Here is a 12,665-nt window from a genome sequence, read left to right on the forward strand (position 1 = left end):
AAGCTACAACTGGGATTTTATGACTTTGGATCCTCTATGACACATTCAAGAAATGGTTATGGACTCCATCTTCTGGTTATAGTCATCAATACCTTTCAGCTCAACCTGTTAGTTAAGACAAATACAAGTAAAGATTATCAAGTCTAGTGTTATGAAGTTATTTTAATCTTTGCAGCCTAATTTATCTTTCTTTTCCACCTAATAAATCTTATTTTACTTATCTGCTGCATGATGCCCCAGTGCTAGACATCGCTATAAACTGCCACAGTGAAGATGTCATAGTGATATGCCTGATTTTTGTAAAAAGATACATTAGAAAACCACCACACACACAGAGATCTAAACAGATACGACTACTTAAGGAGATATATTTGTTTGCTATTTAGAAGCACTTATGAAACATTATCATTGTTATTTTTGGCCATCTACATTGTAATATATATTCGACTGGGCCTTCACATGTGCATACACTTTATCAATCATCAAGGATATTAGAATTTACTGATTTGTATTGGTAATTGTCAGCTTCCTTAGACTATTCCATTTATGATATTTTTATATGGTCATTTCTACTGATCCGTAGTCTTTAATTATATAGAACTTTTTTTGCCCTTCACTTTCATACAGTTGTATCTAATATTCCAGAATTAACTTTCTTTTGCAAAAATACTCATTTTGACAATGAAATCACTGATCTCAAGGGAATTATATTTTTCTTCATTATTTGTTTCCCATTATCAACCCCTTGTGTGGATACATTATTATTATTATTATTATTATTATGTAATTTCTTTTTTTAGATTCTTTTGTGAATCCACATTATTAATTACTTGATACATTTCTTGAATATTTTAAGTTGAATATATTTCCCTCCTTGTTTCAGAATTATGTTGCAATTTTGTATGTATCTTATATTCTTTAGCTATTTGTACTGCAATTTATTATGAATTATTATTATGTAAATCTGGTTTCAGTTTTAGACATAATAGTTATCGAATATGTCAAATCAATGTTTTCCTTCATTTATTGTCGTATTATTATGAGATTTTGTATTTCAACATACACTCTTTGAAGCGAGGCATGATTACGCAAATTCTTGAGAAAGAGCGCAATAACACTGGATTCCGAATTGTTGCGTTATTCCAAGTTGGAGCCCTACAGTGTGTGTCATGTGACAGAACAAAATGGCGGATCATGGAACCGGGTAGCGTGTGATATGCTATTGAATATACCAAACGTTATTTCTCTAATGCCAGGTTTTTATAACAGAGTCAGGCACCACAACCGGTTTTTATGCACACTGTTCTGAAAAGATACAGTTGAAACAATATTATGTATTTCATATTTATGGAAAATTATATTGTGTGTGGGATTAGAGAGGGATCCTCTTCAGTGTTCAACTACCTGAATATTTTTCCAAATACTCATATTTAGTGCTGGTTCATCTCATATCGGATTGAACACTCTGGTTATAGGTACATTTTAATATAATCTTAAATTGAACACTCCGATTCAAAGGAAATGTTTTAGCATAATCTTAAATTCTTTATTAACCCATAGCTCTTCTTATAGGTCATGGCAATTATACATAATCAAGTTCAGATTCTCAACACACACACACACACACACACACACACATTATGTGGGTAATTTCATTTCATTATTAAAATCAAAAGTATAGTTATTGAGTAGAAATATCACATAAAACAATTATGACATGATTTCTGTTTTGAATGATTATACAACATACATTTCTATAGTCTGACTCTACATCCCTGTTTGCTTGTACCCCACTACCGATTTCAAAAACGAAAAAGTTTAATGTGATAAAAGGTGCACAGAACTGAGTCAATTGAATCATTGATTTATAATTTCTACCTGACTGTCCAGAATGGTACTAATGCTGTCATCTCCTGCACCATTTCATGCTTAACAGACTTTCCATACTAACACGGCACCATATTGCGTACACTATAAGCTAGTTTATTTCCATCAGAAAACATAATGACGTGGTTCATCCTGGTCGGCAACTGCTGAATAATTGCTTAAATTACATAATGTTGAAAGTTTGGAATTATATCCCTCTGCATACATGAACATATAAATTAAACCGCTTGTTAAATCCACATGAAAAGTGTAGTTGTCATTTTACTTTGCTTGATTTGACATTGTAAATATCGGAAGCAGATGACTTATGTGTACATATGTAGTCGTGATACACCCCTTTGCTGAAAAAGGACTTGTCCAGCAACTGGAAATGGATCCGATCATGTCCGTCTGTTGCACTGAAAACTTCCGTTAAGCATGAAACGCACATAAGATGACAGTGTTAGGGCCACTCTACTCAGAGTCAGGTTAGAAACTATAAATCAATGAATGAATTGACAATGTTCCTTGCACTTTTTATGACATTAAAGGTTTCGGTTATTTAAATCCGTCTGGGGGTACAAACAAATGGGTCTGTATTATCAGACTATAGTGGAGATTACTCCTAATTGATATTTTGAGGGACTATCTTGATGGAACTTATAAACAATTGTATTTTTATTTTCCAATACAGTTTATCACATAGGAGTAGTAAAGGTCTTACTTTGTCTTCCTATACATGGGCAGGATAGAGGTGTATTGTTTATTTGATTTTGTTTTAAATTGCAAACATGTCAAAGACAATGCCTTTACCAGATAATTTAAGATTCAAAGTTATGGGGTGCAATAATAAATTATAAACTAATACAACAGGTGAAAGTTTCTTTGTTTGCAGCTATAAGTTCTGGTTGTAGTTTAGATAAACACAACAATATATATGAAGATCACTTGCCCTACACCTTGGCACATGTTAAAAATCATGATGTGTTTAAGGTTTTATAGCTTGCTAATAAATTTGCAGTTATAATGAAGGAATGCTCCTTGGCACAGGTTGAAAATCATGATGTGTTTAAGGTTTTATAAATTGCTAACAACTTTACAGTTATAAGAAGGAATGGTCATTGGCATCACTTTCTTACTTTTGTCTTTATTTTTTTTGGTCTTGTCCTATTAAGAAATTAGTTCAGGAATTAGTGACCATGATGCAAAAGGCAGATGAACTTTATACCTTTTAGTTTTTTTTAAGTTAACAATAATTTGATTTAATTTAGTCTGTTAAAACCAGAAAAAATGTAGTAAAATACTGAGCCTTTTTCACTGGAATATATTTTCTGTCTTCCTCTCACAACCTATCATTCTCTGATTTAAAATGTTTATGCTGAAATAACATGTCCTTGCTAGCAGATCAAAATTGCAACTGTGACCATCTCTCCCAATGTGTTTGTATGTGAGTACATGTATTATTTGTTTTTATATCTTGTTATAGGGTGATAGAATATATAAGTGGCTGGAGAAATTTTGTAAACTGTTGCATATTCCAGTCTGACATTTGGTTCGCACCTTCACCAAAGCCAGGTATGTATATAACTTTTGGGATTTCACTTTAGTCATACCTTGGTGTTGAAGGTGGGTATTGCTGCCCCTATGTACCAACAGTTGGGGACATGATGGGATATTATTAGACATATATAGTGTACCTCAGATCATGCTATATATATGTGTGTGTGTGTGTGTGTGTGTTTATATATATATATATATATATATATATATATATATATATATATATATATATATATATGCCTTCATCATGGATAAACATTTAAATGATACATCATTTTAAATCACTCTTTTAAGGGTAACCCATGGGTACTAATTTGGAGATTGACCAGATTTTCAGCTAGTAACTATGTTTTTAAAAATATTAAAAATAGGAGCATCACATGGGATTTTTTTTAACACCAACATATTATTATTGTCATTATTATTATTATTATTATTATTATTTTACATCAACATATTATTGTTATTAGTATTAGTATTATTGTTGTTGTTTTTTACACCAACATATTATCGTTATTAGTATTATTATTATTATTATTTTGGTTTCCAAACCAAAGTAGGGTTTATAAATGTTAGACACATTTTTTAAAAATTGGCAATGACTTCATGCAAATTGAGGGTTGAGTATTTCAGACTGGAGTTAACCAATTACACAGGAAGAATGTGAACAGTGTATACATAAAGCAGGTTAGTGAGGTATGGTAAGATCAGGTGACTCATAGCAACATCTTTTCTGTCTCTCACTTTCCCAAACCACCTGCTCTTCTTTTCCACTTTCTCAGTGATGGGTGATTCAGACTTTATTTACTTTGTGAGTGATTAGGTAGAATTTACACATCAATAAATACCCAACCATGATCATTTAATCCTATAATATTAATATATATATATATATATATATATATATATATATATATATATATATATATCTTGACCTTTCCTTAACTGATAGATATTGGAATGAATCATTAATTATGTCATGTTTCATATGTTTCATACCACATAGATTTTAGAAGCATCATGGTCACTAGACATGGTGATTCATTTGTTGTCTCCTCCATAACTACTTTACCCTGTGAGATGTTGAAAAGAAACATTGTGTTTATATTGGTAGTACATGTATGATCAAGGTCATTGTCACTAGACAAGGGGTCATGCAGTTTCAGATGCTAAATATTTTCAACATTCTGAGTCAAATAAAATCAAATGTTGATACATTCATGTCATTGGAATATATCTTTAGTTTAACGTACTGCTTTTGAGATTTGTGGTTTTCAGGTACTGTACATGTATTTTATTTCCATATACTGGTAAATACATAGTGTAATCCTTAATGTCTAATAATGATGCAGGATGCAAGAGTGATGTTTGTTTGCTGGTTGTGGAGTCTTAAATAGAATCCAACCATCACTAACTGTAGACTATTCATGCCAATGCTACTACTTATACTTACCGTAATATCTTAAAATCAGATATTGGGCACTTTTTCTAACAATAAAGACTTTTTGATTTTTCATGCACTTTTAAGATAGTAGATACATTGTTGCCATTTATTTGGCTTAAACATATTTATGTTTTAATTGCATCCATTGACTTTATAATCAGTAACATATTTGCTAGCCATGGTTTCAATGTGAGCTGTATCTACAACTTGACTGATCGAACAGATATATTGGTGCTTTGTCCATGCAAATCTATTGGCTGTCATGACTTGCCTCCCTTAGTATCTAATGCTAAGTAATAGATAGTGTTGTGCATTATACATCAACTGAGAATTGTGGAGATGGTTGACATAAAAAAGATACTTTGTAAGTTTAACAGCGACATTATGACTACGTACCAGAGGGAAGCCATTACAGGTCTATTTGAGTGAAAGGTATTTGTCCAAACATAGACCGACAGTGGAAAATTGCTTATTTATCAGTCCATTGAAGTTGTGTGCTCGACTTTATCTCAGTCATATATGAACAGTGTTCAAAATTTGAATAACTTAAATTTTGATTGGATGCAGTGGCTTGCTGCTGCATCCAATGAAATTCACAGACCTGAGGCACAGAAGTATCTGCTTGATACACCAAGGTGCAAATAGGGCTGTCACATCGGAGTCTTGGCTAGCGAAGATGAATCACTAAAAGCAGTTAATAACTCCTATTTTACAATATTGTATCACTATTAGGATGAAAATAAACATACTGCAACTGTTATCAACACTTTATAGTGAGTACGTAACTTAGATTGTATTCTACAGTAGTTTTGTATTGACTGTACATTTCAGATACAACATGCAAATGCCATGTATGCAAGAGTGAAATAGCTGTTTGGAAACATAACAATCAAGGACATTGTCATAGACAGTGAATGGGATGAAATGAAATTCAGTAGTTGATATACATAAGTAGATGACCTGGTTGATGATAAAGATTGAGAAAATAATCTATGTTTCACATAAATATATGATATTAGATGTTTAATCCTGATTATGGTTAGGTCTGAGTGGTCTAAGGCACTTGCCTTTACCATCACTACCATGTCACATCCGTCTACATGAATTTAAGTCTTGGGCTTGGCTAATGTGCATGTATGAAAAAACTTACTAGTAGCTTCTGTGGGTCTGTGGTTATTCTCAGGGTTTTCATAGGTTTTTCCTCTACCACTTTTATCTCTGCCATGTATAGCCTATCATGTGCTGACAAATGACATGAAACAACAAAACCACAACCAAAGTCATGATTACCAGATTATGTTTTCTACCTTTTATGTCTTGCTTTTGTGACAGTGCACAGCATTATTTGTTCTTATTTCTTTTTATAATTGACATTAATTTTAAGTACAACATGTCTGTATGTATTCAATGTGCAACCGTTAGCTATGATTTATGAAATATTCGGGTACTGTGCACATAAAGACATGAAAAATAAACAAGGGTAATCATGATCAGCAGATGATTTCTAGTTTTTATTCATGGGTACAATCATATTTTTACATCCATCCATCAATGATGTGATTTTTTATGTAAGAGTGGACATACAGTTAGGTTAAAATGTTAGAAAAGAATGACTTCACTGTTTATTTTGTTTTTCTTCTATAGATTAGGCAATCAGTCTAATGACAAGATGACAGACTTCATCAAAAGCAATGGGAATGGAATTTATCCCACTGTGGATACCTTGGTTGTAAAAGGTACAAAATGGGAATGGAATTTATCCCACTGTGGATGCCTTGGTTGTAAAAGGTACAAAATGGGAATGGACTTTATCCCACTGTGGATACCATGGTTGTAAAAGGTACAAAATGGGAATAGAATTTATTCCGTTGTAGATAGCTTGATTGTAAAAGGTGCAAAATTGGATCTGCCTCAAATTCAAATTCACCTTACAAGACTTTTCACAATTAGATCAAGTTTAATTTTCATATTTATAATGTCATTAAATTTGTATTAAAATGAACTGTTACTTGCAATATTATGTGTGGCTACTGTCCTGCTCATTGTGTCTCTGTTGAACATGTTTAGTTTAAAACTATCATTTTTAAACAGACTGTCTAGACAATGAAGATATTTCACTGCAATGTATGTATCATTTTTCACACAGCTGCTACAAGAAGATAAACTACCCAAAAGGAAACTGAAACAGGAAAGATGAAAAATGAATTTAAAGAGCACAAGCTACATACTCCAGAAGTGATACAAAAGGAAGAAAGAGGTAATATGGTTGGGTACTAAATTAAATATTAAATATTTTTTAGATATAACCTTTTGCTATATGGGATTACTAAGTACTTATTATTTTCAATTTATGGTTGGCTTTCTTTGGGCTGGGGGGGGGCAACGATTTTCAGCAGGAAAAAATGCAACCATTGTTTATAGACACTGCCAACACTACCCCCATAAGACACTGAATGTAACATATTCCCATTTTATCTTTAAGTTTTATGCATAAGGGAAACTCACTTGTTATTGAGTACAATTTCATGGCCTCCATGACTAGTGTTATAGTATGTTTAGATGTGTGTGTGTCTATATATATATATATATATATATATATATATATATATATATATATATTAGTCTGCCTTTTATTTACCATGCAGTAGAAATCCAAAAGAAGACTCTGCATTGGAAAAGAAAGAGTCATGGAATTCTGGAAAAATGGCAAATGTAAGGAAGGAGATGGAGAACAGCTGCTTGAGTTCCGATGAAGAAGTGGCAAATGGTGAGCATCCTTCATGGGAATCCAAAGTGAAGAAGATATTGGACCAAAAATACCTTCTTATATGTTCAATAAGATGCAAGAGGCTTCTGTTAAAAAGAACCAGGAGCATCAGAAAGGCCAAAGAAGTCCCTGATGTTCCAGAAGAATGATGTACATAATAGCCAAATGCATTCAGGGTGATGATTATTACAGTATTGAACAGAGGTCCGCTGAACATTGGGGGGGGGGATTTTCCTCACATAATTATGATGTACATTAACCAGTGCATGAAGAAAATGAACTGAACTTGAACTTAATGCATTCATGATATCTACTTGACCTCTGTGACTAACTTTTAGCTCACAAATGTTTGGCTTGCTTATTATTGGATCTGTCTAAAATAATTATTTTTATGATTGTTGCACTTTGTTTGAACATTGTATATATCTTTGACCTGATTCAACAGTCATGACATGTGTATTGATTTCACTTTAGGGTGCACAGACAATTTATGATATGAAACTGTCCCCTGCACTTGTTGCTCACAGCAGGTGATGCATCATAATATATTTCTTTCTCTCTCTTTCTCTTTATCCTCTGAAGCTTGTTTGCATGATTAATGACTGACAAAGTGGTAACATTATTTATTTTATATCTTTTACAAAATTTAAAGTTTTGATTTCTAACTCTTAATTTCATTAATTAAACCACTGTCATGATGATAATACATAAAAACACTAAATGCTGACAAAAAATAATTATTAGGCATTTATGTACATAATATGAATATGTTTTCATACAATTATGTTAACTTTTTAGTTTTGGGACTGTCATTTTGCTGAAGTTATTGCATGGGGGAGTATATGTTGTATATAACACAGACAATTGGATTTCACTGAATCAAGAATGTTTATATTAATTGTTATATCTGTCTCTATATTATAATATTCATTTCCATCCATCCAACACAATCTTGTTGATTTTAACTTGTTTTGATGGACTGCCATGAAAGTGAGTAAATATTATGGTCATGATTGGAAGACAAACATAGCACCAAATCAATTTAGCCTCTGTTCTTTTAAGAGTATATATTCCTTTTGTCCTATTGCTGAATTTAGTGCAAGACAACCTTTTGTTGTAAATGCAATTTGTCTTGCCTTTTTTATGAACTGCAGTTGAACTTGGTTCATACTGTATGATCGTCATTCATTAATGCACATATTGACAAATCTATGTCCTTCCTTAATTTATGGAAGAGTTATTGCCCCTTTTTACTCATAGCTTGATGACATGCATATCACAAATATTTTTATGCAACTACTATTTTACTTGTAGTTTTTATTGAATTGCTATAAAACTATGTATGTACAATGGTGATCATCAGAAAATATGTATGTACACTAGTGATCATCAGAAAATATGATTAATTATTGTATTCACACCATTTTTACAAGAGTTGTCGTTCGTTTTGGCAGTATATATTTCCATCATGAGGTAGGGGTCATTTATATGGTTTAAATCAGAGCTAGAGTTGGTGTTATATAACTATTTGGTTTAAATCAAAGCTAGAGTTGGTGTTATATAACTCTTTGGTTTATGTCAGAGCTAGAGTTGGTGTTATATAACTGTTTGGTTTATGTCAGAGCTGGAGTTTGTGTTTTATAACTGTTCAGTTTATGTCAGAGCTTGAGTTGGTGTTATATAACTGTTTGGTTTATGTCAGAGCTGGAGTTTGTGTTTTATAACTGTTCGGTTTATGTCAGAGCTTGAGTTGGTGTTATATAACTGTTTGGTTTATGTCAGAGCTGGAGTTTGTGTTGTATAACTGTTTGGTTTAAATCAGAGCTAGAGTTTGTGCTGTATAACTGTTTGGTTTAAATCAGAGCTAGAGTTGGTGTTATTTAACTGTTTGGTTTAAATCAGAGCTGGAGTTGGTGTTATATAACTGTTTGGTTTAAAAGTAGTTCATCATAGGCGAATGTAAATTAACTAGATCTTAAGAAGTAATATTGTTAGTTTGTACTTGAGTTCAATAATTACATAATGGATGTAGCTAATCAAGTGATTCATTTATATTATGTGATCCTTTTACAATATAATTTTGCATTTACATTATTATTTTTTGATAACTAATGATTGGAAAGGTATTTACATTTTGATAAAGGTTGTATCCAAAAACATTTGGGTGTTTTGTCAGTGGGAAAGAACTAGAAGACCATTCATATTTTCTGCAATTCTTATTTGCATCATTGAAGAAAATCCAGTTTATTGCTGTCAGATTCTGATAATGGACATCCAACCATTTTTACATATGATAATTACATATGATTGCAACACTTTACATAATAACATAAATATCCAGATTGTCAGATAAATGGATGTAGCAAGATGGGATTGTTTATTGTACTGTCCTTTGTGCATGCCATTAGTATTTAATTAGTGGGAAAATTAATGTTGTAATAAAGGATGTTAATGATAACTTGTTCCCTTTTTAGTTTCTTCTTCACATATTTGCTTGCTACACTTTCCCATCCCTTAAACCCACAGTCTTGTATAGTAGTGAACAGATATCTCCACAGGCATGAAGTATGTATCATTCATAAATTGTCTGTGCATCAAATTACCATAAATCTTGTGCACTTCATGGCTGCTTGGAATATGGTACTCTTTAATGTGAGGGAGATTACAAAATATATAGGAAATCATTAAATAATGAATGGTAACCACTGTTAAAACCAAGGATTGAACCCAGTGTTATGTATGTCTATGTTTTTCTTGTAATTCCTGTTACATGATTTTGTCTATTAAAAAAAATTATAATTTTTGTTTGTGGCTGTAAACATTACTGATTATCCTTAGTTTTGCCTAGCTGACCTGAATCTGTTAAGAACTTAAGATTGCATAGGCTCTATAGATATATGCTTAATTGTGTGTTGACACTTAATAACTGTAATATTAATACCAATTTTTGGTTTAATTTATCAGTGACTGATGTCGATTCAACATTTCTAGAATAATTTTGTAACTTCCCATTAGCTAATCTAGGTCACATAAATAGGTCAAATTGAAACAAAATGAGTAGTGTTTTCTGTTCCATGGGGTCTATTGTGAAATACAGTTGGAATATATGGTTTATATAAGGACAGACTTAAGAAATCAGTTTCATTTCAGTTTTGGAGACATTCACACTAATTTTCTATCTGTTGTAAGTCTGCAGACATTTTTTATGCTCTACTCAGATATTATCTGAGAGTAAAAATATTGGGGATGGGGTGACGTGTACTTTTAACATAGAAACATATCCGTCATATCGCTATTATGTTTGCATTGTGGCAGTTTGTAAGTGTCTATCTCTGGGGCATCGTGCTGCAGACATGTAACATCATGTCCCACCCATTCACATTATCCAGACACCAGGCTGGCCAGCCCTAACACTAACATCTTAATGTTGAGCGCATAGTGAGGCAGCTGTTAGTACCATTTGTTTAAGTTTTGGATATGACTTGACCAGGATTCAAACCCATGACTTCCTGCATCCATAGTGGACACTCTAACCACTAGGCCACCAGAGTGGTCACATTTGTTTGGACTGTTCAGTCAAAATAGAAAGTGCTTATTATTTTGGATTATAATATTATTCTGAAACTGCTACAAATTATTCAAGGGAGTTCTTGACAGTGTCATGATTCTTTTCAGGACCAGTACATTTCAGGTTTTTGAAATTTATAAGGAACTTTTCATTCATCTAGTTGTTTCATAGACCTTTATTAGGACTAGTTTAGATTCACTTCATAATACTGTAAACTGTTCTCACATTCTCATTTATAACTTTGATAATTAAATTCTTTGTTGAGTTTTACAAAACTTAGGGGATTTTTGCCTTTTTCTGTGACCATAGAGTTGTAACACCCAAGCTCAAAGAGTTGAAAAGTACTGAGTGTAATGTGAAGCATTATTGCAGGATATTACACACAAGATATTCTCTGATGCATGGAAATCAGATTTGCTTATCAAATTTACAGTGGAAAATAGTCATTTTTTGGCCAGTAAAGACCAATAAAAGATAATACTTCCTGTAACCTTCACTGATGTAAAGGTAACTATTGACTACATTAAAGGTTACCATTGACTACTTCAAGGTAACTATTGACTACTTTAAAGGTAACTATTGACTACTTTAAAGGTAACTACTGACTGCTTTAACAGTAAAGAGCAGCATTATATAGTTAATATAAACACATATAATGTAAAATTATAATCAGATTTTATGGTTTAAATACAGCCATTTTTCTACCTTTTAAAAAATGTAAATGGTTCCCTTCAATTATTTAAAGAAGAATGTACTGCATCTTTACAAACTTAAAAATCTAATATCATTCACCATTTGTTCATCAGTAAAGTGGACCATTTGTTTTAATTTCCCCAAAATCATTTGTAAATATCATCTTTAAGACCTTTAACTGTCTATAAAAATTTGTATTAAAATCAAGTAAAGGTTTGTGTGTGTGATTTAGATTTCTAACATAGCTTTAACAATTTTTCAATCATATCGCTACGATGTCTGCAGTGTGGCAGATTTTTAGCAATGTCTAGCACTGAGGCATCATGCCGCAGACGTGTAGCATGTTGTCCTTCCCGGCCACATTATCCTGACAGCCCCAACACTAACATCTTAATGTTGTGCACCTGTTTTGTCATTCTCTTGAGTTTGTGACTAAACCATGGCACAGATTTTTGTGTTTTACAGTTTCGATGAAATATTTCTGTCTGTCATGTCACAAGTCATATTCTTAAAAAAGACTAGATTTTCAAAATGTATTTCAACAATTAGTTAGAGTCCCTTACTCTTCATGTACCAAATTTATAAACATTAACCTATTCTGGCGCTTTAAAACATTGTAAAGTAAGACAAGATGTCCAAGCATTTAGTTCAGTATTGTAACATGGTAATGTTTTGGCACATGTCTAATCGAAGGCAAGATCATGGACAATGGATGCTGGTTGAATTTTAGCAGCGTATGTAGATATACCAAATGACACTGCGCTCAT

General features: G+C 32.3%; 1 long non-coding RNA gene across 3 annotated transcripts; it reads left to right on the forward strand.

Moving 5' to 3' along the window:
* The first annotated feature begins 993 nt into the window (after positions 1–993).
* LOC149784208 (uncharacterized) lies at positions 994–11,480 on the forward strand. Of its 3 annotated transcripts, XR_016413800.1 has the most exons (5): positions 1,015–1,475; positions 3,353–3,441; positions 6,515–6,710; positions 7,017–7,127; positions 7,516–10,440. It is a non-coding gene; the product is annotated as an uncharacterized LOC149784208 (long non-coding RNA). The 3 variants fall into 3 exon arrangements; XR_016413798.1 differs by having other exon boundaries at positions 994–1,475; positions 3,353–6,710; positions 7,516–11,480; XR_016413799.1 differs by lacking the exon at positions 3,353–3,441 and having other exon boundaries at positions 1,028–1,475.
* The last annotated feature ends 1,185 nt before the right edge of the window (positions 11,481–12,665 follow it).

The sequence above is a fragment of the Sinohyriopsis cumingii genome, chromosome 14 (genome assembly GCF_028554795.1).
Source record: "Sinohyriopsis cumingii isolate HCF-2022 chromosome 14, ASM2855479v2, whole genome shotgun sequence".
NCBI lineage: Eukaryota > Metazoa > Mollusca > Bivalvia > Unionida > Unionidae > Sinohyriopsis > Sinohyriopsis cumingii.